The 14,480-nt window shown below is 35.5% G+C and overlaps 1 long non-coding RNA gene across 2 annotated transcripts; it reads left to right on the top strand.

Moving 5' to 3' along the window:
* The first annotated feature begins 634 nt into the window (after positions 1–634).
* Positions 635–2,817, top strand: LOC127968941 (uncharacterized). 2 transcript variants are annotated; one of them, XR_008156172.1, is made up of 7 exons: positions 635–856; positions 1,370–1,541; positions 1,628–2,080; positions 2,177–2,227; positions 2,393–2,437; positions 2,511–2,572; positions 2,794–2,817. It is a non-coding gene; the product is annotated as an uncharacterized LOC127968941 (long non-coding RNA). The 2 variants fall into 2 exon arrangements; XR_008156171.1 differs by lacking the exon at positions 2,794–2,817 and having other exon boundaries at positions 2,511–2,580.
* The last annotated feature ends 11,663 nt before the right edge of the window (positions 2,818–14,480 follow it).

Below are 14,480 nucleotides of genomic sequence, written 5' to 3'. Positions count from 1 at the left end.
AACTATAGTCAACAATTTCTGGAAGTCCTGGAGCCAACTTGCTGGCCTGAACCTGTTCATTCGCAGTAAGTGGCATACTGCTGAAAGGAACGTTGCCTTTGGAGACATAGTTTGGCTCTGTGACCAGAGCAGAGGGCAGTTCAGACTTGCAAGAGTCGTCGGCGTTAATCCTGATTCCAGAAGTGTTGTTCGAGATGTTGATGTGAGGGTCTCTTTATGCTCCAGCATTTCGGTGAGAAATCCAAAACCGGGTACCAGAGATCCTGAGTTGAGCACTATTCTTCATCGGGACGTCTGGCGCCTTGTGGTCCTCGTGCCGGTGGAAGATCAGGTCGGAGACCAGCCCACTTGAGAGTGCGATCTTTCCAGGCATGGCCATGTAAAAGATCGAGTGGGAGGTGTCGCGCTAACCCGGTGGAGGTATGGCTGTCTTCCGTGTACACTTCTGTAGTTGTGGTTCAACATGTCATTTTCTTTCTCTTGCATGCCACCTTCCCTGTGCGCGATCTGTATACCGGCCCGCACGTGACTGGGCGCGCTCTGGTGCAGGCTCAACCAGGTGATTTTAATTGGGGAAATTAGAAGCTCGCGCCTGGTTTAGTGTTTCAAATAGGCGCATTAGTCATTTGATGAGACACCCGTCGCTGCAGACTGTAGCGCGGTGACGTCACGTACGTACGTCACGTATGTGTTTACTGCGCATGCGCAATGTGACATAAGGTATATGTTTAACACGCATGCGCGTCGTACATATTGGCGTTACCAAGGAGTATAGAAGCGCTATATACCTAGGGTTACTGCGCATGTACAGGTTCATTCACTTCCGGATGTATGGTGGATTCGAGATTCGTTGGCAGTAAGTCAAAAAAATATTAACTTACTTATGTTTTCTTAAAAACAATGTGTGTTTGTGTTAACGGCTTTTAATTGCAACGATGCTTTGGTCATAATCGTATATTGCAATTGCGATTTCAGACATTTATGACATGTGTTATGATATATGTTAGGATTCAAAGTGACAGGGATTCTGCAGCTGGTCTGTTAAAGGGTCTTTAAAAGTATTTTTTCGCCGACAAATTTGCCTTTAGAGATGTATTTAAATAGAGCAGAAAGACTTGCATTAATAAAGTAGGCTAATGTCACTGATTGTTGCATGTGTTGTTTTTGTATTTGTCATCCTTTTCATTAACTAACATTATCAAAGATTAATAGATACTGTAACATCTATTGTTCATTGTTAACTAATATTAACCATTGACAGCTTATTGTAAAGTGTTACCTCTTCAATTTACCTTTGTGTGACTGACAGAGTTCATTTAAATCTGACATATAGAAACCTTAACTTGACTGTAAATGTTCTTTTGTTTAGATGCATACTACAGTCCTCAGAAAAGGAGAAAAGATAACAATAGAACAGTGCATCTCATGCTGTGATAAATATCACTGCCCATTTTGTGAGACCTGGGTCTACAAACCAGTGGACTTGTACAGTGTCACGAAGCATGTGCAGGATCATCTGAAAACAGCTGTTTGTGAAGAAGGTGTGTAGTGTTAGAACATCCATAAACATGGTTTTGTGAGTGGATATGTGTTTTACACTGTTTTTTTTTTTTTTTGTAAATTTCAGATTTTATTATCATAAGATGCAGCTTAAAATGCAGAGATGTTTCTCATTTTCATTGCTGCTATTGTTCTGCTACAATCATACGAAAAGCACAATTTAACATCCATCTTACAAAATGCAAGCAAAAGAAACAAAAGTTTCCATCTCCACAAAGAACTCCATCACCCATGGTTCTGATTGGTAATACACCTCTGCCTGCAGCTTCTGCTCAGACAGCACCCCTTCTTCAACCTCAGCCTTCTCCAAGTGAACCACGCACGTCTGTGTCTCCCACGCCCAGTACTCCACTGTATCAACCCAAAGTATGTAAGGGACCACCACTTCCATCTCCTTTGAGTATCTTCACATCTCTGCCTGCAGCTTCTGCTCAGACAGCACCCCTACTTCAAGCTCAGCCTTCTCCAAGTGAACCACGCACGTCTGTCTGTCAGGGAGTACAGCTGTGATGACATTACAGTAAGCACCACTTATACTAAAGCCTTCCAGTTTTTGATGTTTGAATTTCTTTATACATGTGTAAATTGTTTTTTGTTTTTTTCTTGTAATTTTCAGGGCATACCCAGACAGCACAATTCAAATAACTGCAGAGTGTTTGTGTTGATGGTAAGCCATGCAGTGTTGTAACCTAAGTCACACCAGAAAGTATTATAAATAAAGATTTTGCATTTGATTTTTTTTTTTTAAATTGGTATTATTGAATAGAAAACAAACATTGTGTTTATTTGTATGATTGTACATTGCTAAAATGAGCTTTAATTCATATTGTAGTATGCACTCTACATGGTATTGGAGGGGCATTTTGATTTCAACGAAGTAAGTCTTAAATTCCGAAGTCATTTTAGTAATCCTTAGTTACCATTAGCTTATCAGTGCTCTGTTTTTACAGTGTGACATGCCAACAATTAGAAGGTGGTGGTGTATGCTTCTGCTGAGTAATTACCCATTGACGTAAGTCAAGATCAAGTTGTACTGTATTTGAAATGTTGCCAACTTATCTGTAAACATAAATTTAACAGTTCAAATTAAATGGTACAAAGAAGTGTTTTTATGTGTGCAAATAATTTCATTACATATATCGGATGTAAAACTGTGAATTGCAAGTATTCTTCTGGGGGTGTCATTAAGATCAAACTCTCTTCATAAGCTCTTTATATTTTAAACATTTGAAGGTCAGACACGGAATGAAAACAACTAGAAAGACTAGAAAGAGCAGGTATGGGTTCAGCTTTAATTCTTGTACAGCACAATTAACAGGGTTTTGACATTGATGCTACTCTTATTACTCTCCAATTTAGAGGCAATGGAAGCCCCCCCCCCCCCCCCCCCCCACCTGTTGATAACTTGACCAAGGTAAGCACAGTATAAAATCCTGTCAATCCAGCAGTTTCCTTTTTTAATGTCTTATCTACAGTCACATTTTAGACTGACTGTTGGTTATTTTGGACAGATGCCACTGGAGATACTCAGGCAGATCCTTTTGAGAGTGGTCTCAGATGACGGAGACATCGGCTTTATGAGACTTTCTCTCACGTGCAAGCTTTTTAGGGACATTGTCAGAGAGACAAAATTCAAAGAAGAGGCCCACTTCATGTGGCTAGACAGTAAGTTCTTTAACTGTAACGTGTAGTGAGTACTGTAAAAAGTATTTGAGTGTCTGTCTGTTTTTTTTTTTTTCCTGATAACTGTGTTGCCCATTCTATGATCTTTCTCAAGCCAAACCAACATAAATTTTGACTTGACAAACTTTTTAAAGGTAACTCTTTATTAATTTATTTTACATTTTTCAGTCTAAACCTCTTTTTTGGCTCATTTTATCAGTAAAAGAAAACATGCCTTATAATTCTGCACACCTAAATGTAAGTTTATTTAGAAAAAATTCACTTCCAGCCTTCATGGACAATTATATATCACTTATGAATTATTAAATAAAAAATCAATAGTTGTTATTAAGATTTATGTGGTTTAGAATTAGTAAATAATAATAAAAATAAAATAAAAATCAGCTTGCCTAATAATTATGCACACAGTGTAGTTGATGTTAATGTTGATTTATAAATTAAATCTCTTAGGTACTTTACAGACAAAGCAAATAACACCTTTTGCTAAGACCATCCTATAATACATTTCAAACTATATTAAAAATCTTTACCTTGTATGACTCTTTTGCCTTTCTTCAAAATGATTTGATTTTGTTTAAATATTGTTTTTTCTTTTATGTAAATTAGGTGTCGTGAACTGGAGTGCATTTTCTGTAGGATACAGACAGGAGTTCCGGGTGCCGTATTCACTGACCCAGTGCCTATGGTGCCATGAAACATTCAAAGACTGCCCACCTGGCTATGTTGGGAATGGCAGGAGGGGAGTCCTGCGTGGATTTTATTCCTACAAAGACTTTGAGGGCTACTGCTCAGTTGATTGTTTTATTAAAGATGGAGGTGAATTTTAGAATGTGTAGGTGCAGATGCAGTTTCTTTTTTCTTTCTCATGTGTCATGTTTATAGTTGTAATCTCTCTTTCTCTCTTCTCTCTCTCTCTCTCTCTCTCTCTCTCTCTCTCTCAATCATATATGTACACACACACACACACACAATTATATTTTGTTTTGTACTTTGCAATAAAAAAAAGATTACTGTTATCAGTTTGGTTTTTGGAGGCAAGATGCATAAAATGGGAAGCAGACACTGAAAATATAAAGTATGTTGTCAATTTAACTGAAAAATACTTTATTGGCATAAATATTTCACATGCAGAATTGTCAAAGTAACAGAAGCATGTATAAAATTATACTAAATAAATAAACAAGAACCAGGACAGAGGACAGATTAAAAGAAATAAAGAAAGGTTCAATTAAAGTGTAGTGTAATGTTACAATATAGCTACACAGTGAAGTACTGCTCAACAGAATGTATATATGTATATGTATATATATATTACTACACAGATATTAGGCTACAGAATAAACACCGTATATTTTTACCTCAGATGAGACATGATTAAAATCATGGATATGCCCTGTACTACATTTTACTGTTTAGAGTTTTTAAATACTTATCTATTTTATTGGTATGGGCTATTCTGTTAAGAATGCGCATGCGTTTTACTGATGTATTAAGTCACACGACGCGAAAACACCTAACGTCACCACGCAATGCAAATTACACACGCATGCGTGTTAGAGACATACCTGGCCTCACTTTGCGCATGCGCGGGAAACACATACGTGACGTCGATACGTGACGTCACCGCGCTACAATCTGCAGCGAGGACTTCTTGCATTTGGGGGGGGGAGCTGCCAAGATGGCCGCGTGAAATGACGCGTTTACCGAGCTCTTCATCACGAAAGTTAAATAAGTAAGCCCAATTAGTTTAAAATTCTATTCCATCTTTTATAGTGATCTTTATATCACTTGGGAATGGCTGAAAGGAAAAGAAATCGAAATCTGAATGCTGTGTTGAACGAGATGTCTGCTGATAAAGTGCTAACAGTGATCACGATTACAGTCAGTGTTGTACTGAAGGAAGAGATTTGGAAATGATGATATTGGATGAGAAGGAATTCCCAGCATTACCGGTAACCCCGAGTGAACCTGCGGCGAAAAAGAAAACTACTAAATCCGTTAAGGATTCTGATTCTGACATCATTGGCACGTTGTCTCGACTTATCAACGAAAGATCTGATAGCATCGAAAAATTGGTGAGCGGCAACACAGAGAGAATTGATGAGCTGAACAAAAAGATTGACATTGCTTTTGCCGATATCAAAGAGATCGAAGTCAAGATATGTAAAGTGGAGAGCCGTGTGTTAGAACTGGAACAGCCCGTCAAAATACTTGAACGGAGGATGGATGAGTTTGAATCATATTCGAGACGGTGGAACTTGAGATTGTACGGTGTCCCGGAGAATAAGGATGAAAACGTGCGTTTGCAGACCATAAAGATATGTCAATCCATCTTGCCAGAAGAGTCATCGCGGCTGTCCGAAGTAATTGATATCGCACATCGGCTGGGTCAAAAAAGCACAACCGATTCCCGTCCACGGCCTATCATCCTTCAGTTCACTTCACGTATGCTGAGAAATGAAGTGTGGAAGCGAGCTAAGACCTCTACATATCTCAAATCTAATGGATTTCTCTTCAAGGAGGACTTCTCTAAAGGTGATCGAGAGAGGCGCTCCAAGCTCTGGCCGTTCGTGAAGCAGGCGCGGGATGCGGGGAAAACGGCTTTCTTCGCCGGAGCTCGAGCATTTATTCAGGGAGAAGGTGAAATCAAGTTATGAATCTCTCTGGATGTTGCTATTTTTCTTTTCCAGAGCAGGTGCTCGTTCTCTGGGTTTTTTCCTCATTTTGTTTTTTCTTTCGTATTTAGTGATTTAGATTCCAGACTGTTCAAACTGTTACTGCAGTTTTAAGCTGCTGGTTGCATCTTTTTGAGTTTACAACACGATCTATCCAAAGAACTTGTGTGGGCTCGAACTTTACTGTTTCACGTGATGTGGCTCGGGCAAACTACGTGCATCGTTCTCGTTTACACTTTACACTCTAATCTGTTCCATATTTTTTGTGTTATTTTGTTATATGTCGTTGTCTGTAGTTTCACTTAATACTAGGGGATTAAGAGAAAATGTTAAAAGGAAAGCTTTATTTTTATTCGCAAAACAGTTCAAAACTGATTTTGTTTTCTTTCAAGAAACACATTCTGTAGGTAATGATGTGAAATTCTGGAGGTCGCAATGGAATAATGACTTATGGTTTGCTCATGGCTCTGAGAGGTCTGCAGGGGTCGCTACGTTAAAGAACACTTTTTCTGGAAATGTTCTGGAGGTTTTTTCAGATCACTTTGGGCACTTTCTTTCTTTACTTTTAAGTTGGAATAATTCAGTATTTATTTTGGTTAACATTTATGGATATAACCTTAACACTGAAAACACTAAACTGTTTGAATCTTTAGAGGAAAGAATTCTACTCTGGTTTCGTAAACACCCACAGGCATTTTTATTGATTGGTGGGGATTTTAATATTACTATAAATGACTTGGTTGATAGATGGCCCCCAAAGCAGCCATGTTCGTCCAGTGTTACTTTGAAGACTTTTATGCAAAAATATAATCTGATTGATGCATGGAGGGAATTATATCCTAATAAGTGCTCTTACACTTGGAGTAACAAAAACGGCACAAGGCAGTCCCGCATAGATTTCTTTTTGGTTTCTAGGAGCATTTTAATAGAGAATATGTCAGTAAACATAATAATTACTCCCTTAACAGATCACAAGGCAATTTCTATAAATATTAGATCTTCTTCTTTTCTAACTCCATGCCGTACTTCTTTTTGGAAGATGAATATTTCTCATCTAAGGCATGAGGCAGTTAAATCGGAACTTACAAAATTAATTTCCTTTCACTGGGATCTGGCACAAAAGGAAGGTTCTTTCAGTAGGTATTGGGAACTTCTAAAATATGAAGTTGGTAAATATTTAAGGTCTTATGGGAGTTTTCTTTCTAAGCTTAACAGAATTTTGGAGGAACAAGTTGTTTCTGATATTACCTGTCTTTCTATGGTTTCGCCTGATAAACTTTTACCTGAGGAAAAAATTAAACTAAGTGATTTACAGAATAAATTGGATGAGATATACAAACGTAAAACAGAAGGTGCATTTGTCAGGTCTAGAATTAAATGGTTAGAACAGGGGGAACAAAACTCCTCCTACTTCTTTAACCTTGAAAGACAGCGAGGTAAACGTAATACAATTCACCACCTTAATATTAATGGTACTGTTACTAATGACCCAAAAGCTATCTCTCTTTTTTGCTATAATTTTTATGCCAATCTTTATAGATCTAACTATTGTTCTGATTCTGCTACGTCTCTTCTTAACTCTCTTAAAAATACTAATACAATTAGTGATCTGGAGAAAGAATGCTGTGATAAAAATCTGGTTTTAGATGAAGTAATAGATGCTATCAAACTTCTTAAATGTAACAAATCACCTGGCTGTGATGGCATTGCATCAGAATTTTATAAACAATTCTCAGATATTCTTGCCCCTTTTCTTTTAAATGTCTTTACTGAGAGTATCAAAAATCATGAACTCCCTCCTAGTCTATCTCAAGGAATAATAAACCTCATACCTAAACCAAAAAAAGACTTACTTCTGATTGAAAACTGGCGCCCAATAAGTTTATTAAATAACGATTATAAAATTCTGGCTATTATACTGTCTAAAAGAATTAAAAATGTTTTAAATTCTATAATAGATGAGACGCAATCTGGTTTTCTTAACAATAGACACATTTCAAATAATATACGTTTAGTTCTTGATATTATAGATTACTCTAATATGATTAGTGATGATAGCTTTCTTCTATTTCTGGATTTCTACAAAGCGTTCGACACACTGGAACATCATTTTATTTTTCAGTGTCTTGAAAAGTTTGGCTTTGGAACATTTTTTTGTAGTGACATTAAAACTTTATATATGAACGGTAGTAGTTCAGTTATTTTAAAAAATGGAACAACTCGTCGTTTTGAATTACTGAGGGGCATTCGGCAGGGGTGTCCTATTTCCCCCTACCTTTTTCTTCTTGCTGCTCAGATTCTTTGTTCTCATATAAAAGCCAGCAGTTTAAAAGGGGTGACTATTGCTGAAAGACAGGTCATTATCAGCCAGCTCGCTGACGACACAACCCTTTTTCTTAAAGATGAAAGTCAGATTTCACTTGCAATAAATATTATTGATTCATTCTCTAAAGCCTCAGGTTTATACTTAAATATTAAGAAATGTGAACTTTTTGCTATTAAAGACTGTAATGAATCATCTGTCCAGAATATCCCAGTAAAAGAAAGAATTTGTTATCTAGGTGTTTTAATTACTAAGGATCCAAAAGAAAGATGTAATCTTAATTACCAACCTCTTATTGATAAAACAGAGAAAAGATTTAACCAATGGCTACAAAGGGACCTGTCCTTAAAAGGTAGGGTACTTCTCACAAAAGCTGAAGGTCTTTCAAGGCTTATTTATGTTGCTCAGTCTGTTCCTATGGACCCAAAATTAGGTACTCGTGTTGACAAGCTCCTCTTTAATTTTGTATGGAAGCGATCAATACACTATATAAGGAAATCTGTTGTGATGAACACATATGATAAAGGGGGTCTTAATTTTCTGGATTTCTGTACTTTAAGTTACACCCTCAAGATTAATTGGCTTAAACAATTTAGAAAGAAGCCAGGATCTATATGGAACTTCATTTCCAATTATATTTTCTCTCAGTTTGGTGGCCTTGAATTTCTTCTAATGTGTAACTATAAAATCGATAAACTACCAGCTGCATTATCTGATTTTCATAGGCAAGTTCTCTTGGCTTGGTCACTAATATTCAAGCACAACTTTTCACCTCATAGATCTTTCATTTGGAATAACTGTAATGTTTTATACAAGAATAAGTCCATATTTTTTCAGAGTTGGTTTGATAAAAACATACTGTTGATCAGTCAGTTGATGAACTCTCAAGGGTTGTTATTGTCATATAAAGAGTTTTTAGATTACTTTCAATTTCCTGTTTCTCCAAGAGAATTTTCCATAGTTATGGACTCTATACCATCAGGTGTTATTGCTTTACTGAGAGGTACTCACTCTCTGTCTCAGGTCTCTCTTAATTTGGTTGATACCTTTATTGGTAGATTATGTTTTGCCGCTCCATGCAAAAATAATAATAGGATAATTCGTTCAATATTTCAGCAGAATATTGTTACTCTACCAGCTGTAACTGCGTATTGGAATAATGCAATGGGTGATATTTGCTGGAAGAAAGTGTGGTTGCTTCCTCATACGTATCTACTAACTAACAAAATAAAGGAGATTTCCTACAAAATAATTCATAAGTTCTATCCAGCAAAGCATTATATGAAAAAATTCAAAAGTGATATTTCCTCTAACTGCTCTTTTTGTGATGACTCTGTTGAAACTGTTGTTCATCTATTTTGGTACTGTTCATTTACAAAGAAATTTTGGCAAGAAGTTTTAAGCTTCATTAGGAGTAACATTTATAATGAATGTACTCTTTTCTGGAAGAATGTTGTATTGGGTTTTTTTGAGTATGAACAGTCTAAAAGGAAACAGTTTTATGTGATAAATCTGATTTTGCTTCTTGCAAAATTCCACATCCACAGATGCAAATATTCAAATTCAAGACCTCTTTTTCTTGTCTTTATAAAAGAATTTGAGCAATATCTTTTATTAATCCAGTTATCAAAAAACAAAAAAGCTTCTAAAACCTTATCTGTTTGTAACTCCTTTCCTATTTTTAATGCTATGTAAACCTCGATTTTACTATATTTTTTGTTTGTATTGTTTTAATCCCCCTGCTGTTTTATTTGTATAATTTATTTTTTGTTATTATTGTTCATTTTTATGTTGTTGATTTATATTTTTTGTATACTTTTTGTGAACTGTGAGCTGCAATAAAAAAAAAAAAAAAAAAAAAAAAAAAAAAACTTCTTGCATTTGGGTTGGTCCAAGATGGCGACCGGTGCGGATGTCTTATTCTGAGCTCCGAGACTCTGATCGAGTACTAATGATTTAGATTAAATTTTTGAGACTCTATTATCGACAAATGAAGGAGTGGAGTGTTGCTCTTGCATCCAGTAAGTTTTTTCACTCGAATAAAAGACCCTTTGCCTAACCAAAGTCTTGCTAAACGAGGACACGTGCCCACTGTGTTGTAAGCTAAAGTTTTGCTAATGAGCCAGGACAAGTGTGCTACGATGTCAAAGAGAGATGCTAAGAAGGTGAGAAAGGAAGGCTTGCTAATGGACATAGATGCTGAAAGTTCGTTCTCGGTTTTATGTAAACCTCTTCCTGATACTCCAACAAAAAGCCCAAATCCTAAAAAAGTCTGCACTAAAGAGGAGGAAGCAGTTTCAAATGCTGATATCCTAAAAGCCATTAACGGCTTAAACGACCGTTTTTTGAAGTTTGAAGAAATGATTATGAAAAATACAGCAGAGATTGCTAAAGTGCAAGAAAAGGTGACAGGGTTGGAGATTCAGTGTAAAGGTACTGAGGATGCAGTAAAAAAGATGAGTGACGAGATGACTATCCTGAGGGAGAAACAAGAAGAGTCGGAGCGGTACAGTAGGAGATGGAATCTTCGTCTTCTGAATCTTCCAGAGAGCAGCAACGAGGACGTGAGGAAGGAGGTGCTGGAGATTATTGCGGAAATCATCCCAGAGGAAAAGAGCAAGCTTGGGTTCATGGTGGACACTGTGCACAGGGTTGGACGCCCGAGAGAGGATAAAAGCACACGTTCAATCATCATTCAGTTCACCATGCGCACCTTCAGATTCAGACTATGGAGAGCTTCTCTCAACGCTGATGTCATGAAGAGAAAGAATCTTCGAATGACGGAAGATCTAACCCAACTGGAGAGACAATGCAGAAATAAACTCTGGCCTCTTGTTCAGAAAGCGCGTGCTGACGGAAAGAAAACGAAATGGCAGGGGTCTGCTGTCATTATTAACGGTGTGAGACACACCGCATAATTTGTTAAACTTACCTTAATGTAAGGTAAAATGTTCAAGTTAATGTCACACGATTAGCTCTTTTGGTAGACAGTTAAAAGAGCAATATGTTCACTCCAATAGTTAAATAAGAATGTTAAGGAGTTTATTGAGGTACTCATGTTCAGAGTTTTCTACTTGGCGGTAAGCTAATACTTTATATTTTCTATCTCAGGTCTTTTTTTTCTCTTTTCCTTTAACTAACTTAGTTCTTATAACTTGAACAGACATCCAGTTCATTATTCTTCTTTTTTTGTATTATGACAGACTTCTGTTTTAGTTCCTTAAAAATAATATCTTTGAATGTAAGAGGTATTCGCGATAGCACCAAGAGGAAATCAATCTTTTTATTCAGTAGACGAAAAGATGCTGATTTAATTTTTTTACAAGAGACTCATTCGGTGGACGATGATGTGAAGTTTTGGAAAGCACAATGGGGAGATATATGTTATTTCTGTCATGCCTCACAACAATCTGCAGGTGTCGCCATTTTACTTAATAAATTTAAAGGAGATATCATTGAATCAATGACCTCAAACGAGGGTAGATGGATAATCTTGGTTCTCAAATTAGACAACTCTTTTTTTATAATTTGTAATTTATACAACTATAACAATACAGCTCAAGCAAAAATAATGTTTTTACAACTTTGTTTGAAACTTGAAGCCTTTAAAAACAAATACAAAGGGGCACATTTAATTATTGGAGGTGACTATAATGATGCTCCAGATGATCTTGTAGATAGAGTACCTGTAAGATTAACTCCACATTCAAGATTCAAAAGTACTGCATATATTTGTGAACAACTAGCAATTATAGATGTTTGGCGTTTTCTAAACCCTGATATTAACGGATTTACCTGGAGCAATGTTAGTAGATCCTCTCAGTCTAGAATTGATCTTTGGCTTATATCTCCCTCTTGTCTGCAATTTGTGGCAGAATCATCACATAGTTATGCTCCATTTTCTGATCATAAATTAATTGCAATCCATTTAGCAGGAACAAAACAACAAAATGGTAATATACGTGGTTATTGGAAACTAAATAATAATTTATTAAAAGATAATGAGTTTTGTGATTTAGTCAAAATAACAGCAAAAAGCATATTTGATAATAAAGATGTGAATCACATACAAAAATGGGAATTTTTCAAATTTAAAATTAGAGAAATAGCAATTAAACGAAGTAAAGCAATTAAAAAAAATAATATAGCAAAAGAAATAAGCATTATGGATAATTTAAATATTTTAATGATGAAGAATAATCTTTCAGAGGAAGAAGAAACTATAATGAAAAAATTAAAAGAGGAAATAGATGATATGTATATTGATATGGCTAAAGGAGCTTTTGTAAGGTCGCGAGCAAAATGGCTAGAGCAAGGAGAAAAAAATTTGAGTTATTTCTTTGCTTTAGAGAAACGAAATCGCAAGAGAAATAATTTAACTACTCTTAAAATTGATAATAACATTACTTCTAATTCTTTAGATATTTCAAGATATGTTGGTACATTTTATAGCAATATATATAAGTCTAATATTCAATTTATTGAGTGTGATAAATTCATTGATTCAGTTAAAGCATTTACACCAACTATATCTGAACAATTTAAGTTAGACTGTGATCGTCCTATTACTAAAGCGGAAATGTCAGAGGCTGTTTGTTCAATGAAAAAAGGTAAATCACCAGGTAATGATGGGCTTTCAGTTGAATTTTATTTGCATTTTTGGGAGATTATTGAAAATCCTTTATTTGAGTTATTTAAAGAATGTATGTTAAAAAAGGAAATGTCTTCGAGCATGAAGCAAGGTTTAATATGTCTTCTCCCTAAGCCTGATAAAGATCATTTATTGATAGAAAATTGGAGACCTATTACACTCTTAAATATTGACTACAAAATTGTATCATTAATTTTTGCTAAAAGATTAAAAAGAGGTCTTCATGAGATAATAAGTGAAACACAAACAGGTTTTATGTCTAAACGTCACATTAGCTCCAATATAAGACTTGTTCTAGACCTGCTGGATTATTCTGATAACATTAATACTGATGCACTAATAGTATTTCTTGATTTTTATAAAGCATTTGATACGGTAGAACACTATTTTTTATTTAAAGCACTTCAGATTTTTGATTTTGGACAAAATTTTATATCTATGGTTGAAATGCTTTATAAAAATATTGATAGTTCTGTGATGATATATCCCAACACAACCAAAAGGTTCCCTGTACTGAGATCAGTTCGCCAGGGTTGCCCTATTTCACCATTTTTGTTCCTGCTGGTGGTTGAATTACTATCATTACATATTAAACACAGTCCTATTATTAAGGGATTGTCTATTTTCGGTAAGGAAATTAGAGTAACTCAACTAGCGGATGATACAGCTCTCTTTTTGAATGACAAACATCAAATTGATAAAGCTATAACCCTAATTGACCAATTCTCTGCTGCTTCGGGTTTAATGCTTAACAAATCTAAATGTGAAGTCCTATGCCTGTATCAGACTGAAGAGGAAAAAATGTTTAATTTACCTGTTAAAAAATGTGTAAAATATTTAGGTATTCATATCTGCAAGGATCACAAACAACGTCAACGACTAAATTTTTCATCTAAATTGAAGAAATCCAAAACAATTTTAAATTTATGGCTTCAAAGAGATATTTCTATTCTAGGAAGGATTCTTTTGACTAAAGCAGAAGGGATATCAAGATTTGTTTATCCTGCTCTCTCTCTTAATGTTCATGATTCAATATGTAAAGATATAAATACCATATTTACAAATTTTGTGTGGAAAAACAGACACCATCACCTTAAAAAAGCAGTGCTCTCTGGTTCGAAGGATGAAGGCGGATTTGAATTTTTGGACTTCTGTGACTTAAATTATACCTTTAAGGTGAAATGGTTGAAGGAATGTTTGAGGACACCTGAATCATTATGGTACTTTATCCCCAATAACATCTTTAATAATGTAGGAGGCCTAAAATTTTTATTGAAATGTAACTACAATATTACAAGATTGCCACTAAAACTATCCCAATTTTATCAACAAGCTCTTTTGGCTTGGAAGCTCTGTCATTCTCACAACTTCTCTCCACACAAGTCCATCATTTGGAATAATGAATGCATTACTAAGGGGAACAAGTCACTCTATTTGCAGAAATGGATCGATTGAGATATTATATTTTTAAAAGATCTTTTTGACGATAATAATCAATTATGTAAATATGAAACTTTTCTCAGAGAGAAGGCATTTCCAATAACATTCAAAGAATATAACTCTGTTTTCAAGTCTATACCTAATGGCA

Source organism: Carassius gibelio, chromosome B12, assembly GCF_023724105.1.
Source record: "Carassius gibelio isolate Cgi1373 ecotype wild population from Czech Republic chromosome B12, carGib1.2-hapl.c, whole genome shotgun sequence".
Lineage (NCBI taxonomy): Eukaryota > Metazoa > Chordata > Actinopteri > Cypriniformes > Cyprinidae > Carassius > Carassius gibelio.
The sequence above is the reverse complement of the archived record's forward strand: the minus strand, read 5'-3'. Positions and strand labels throughout refer to the sequence as shown.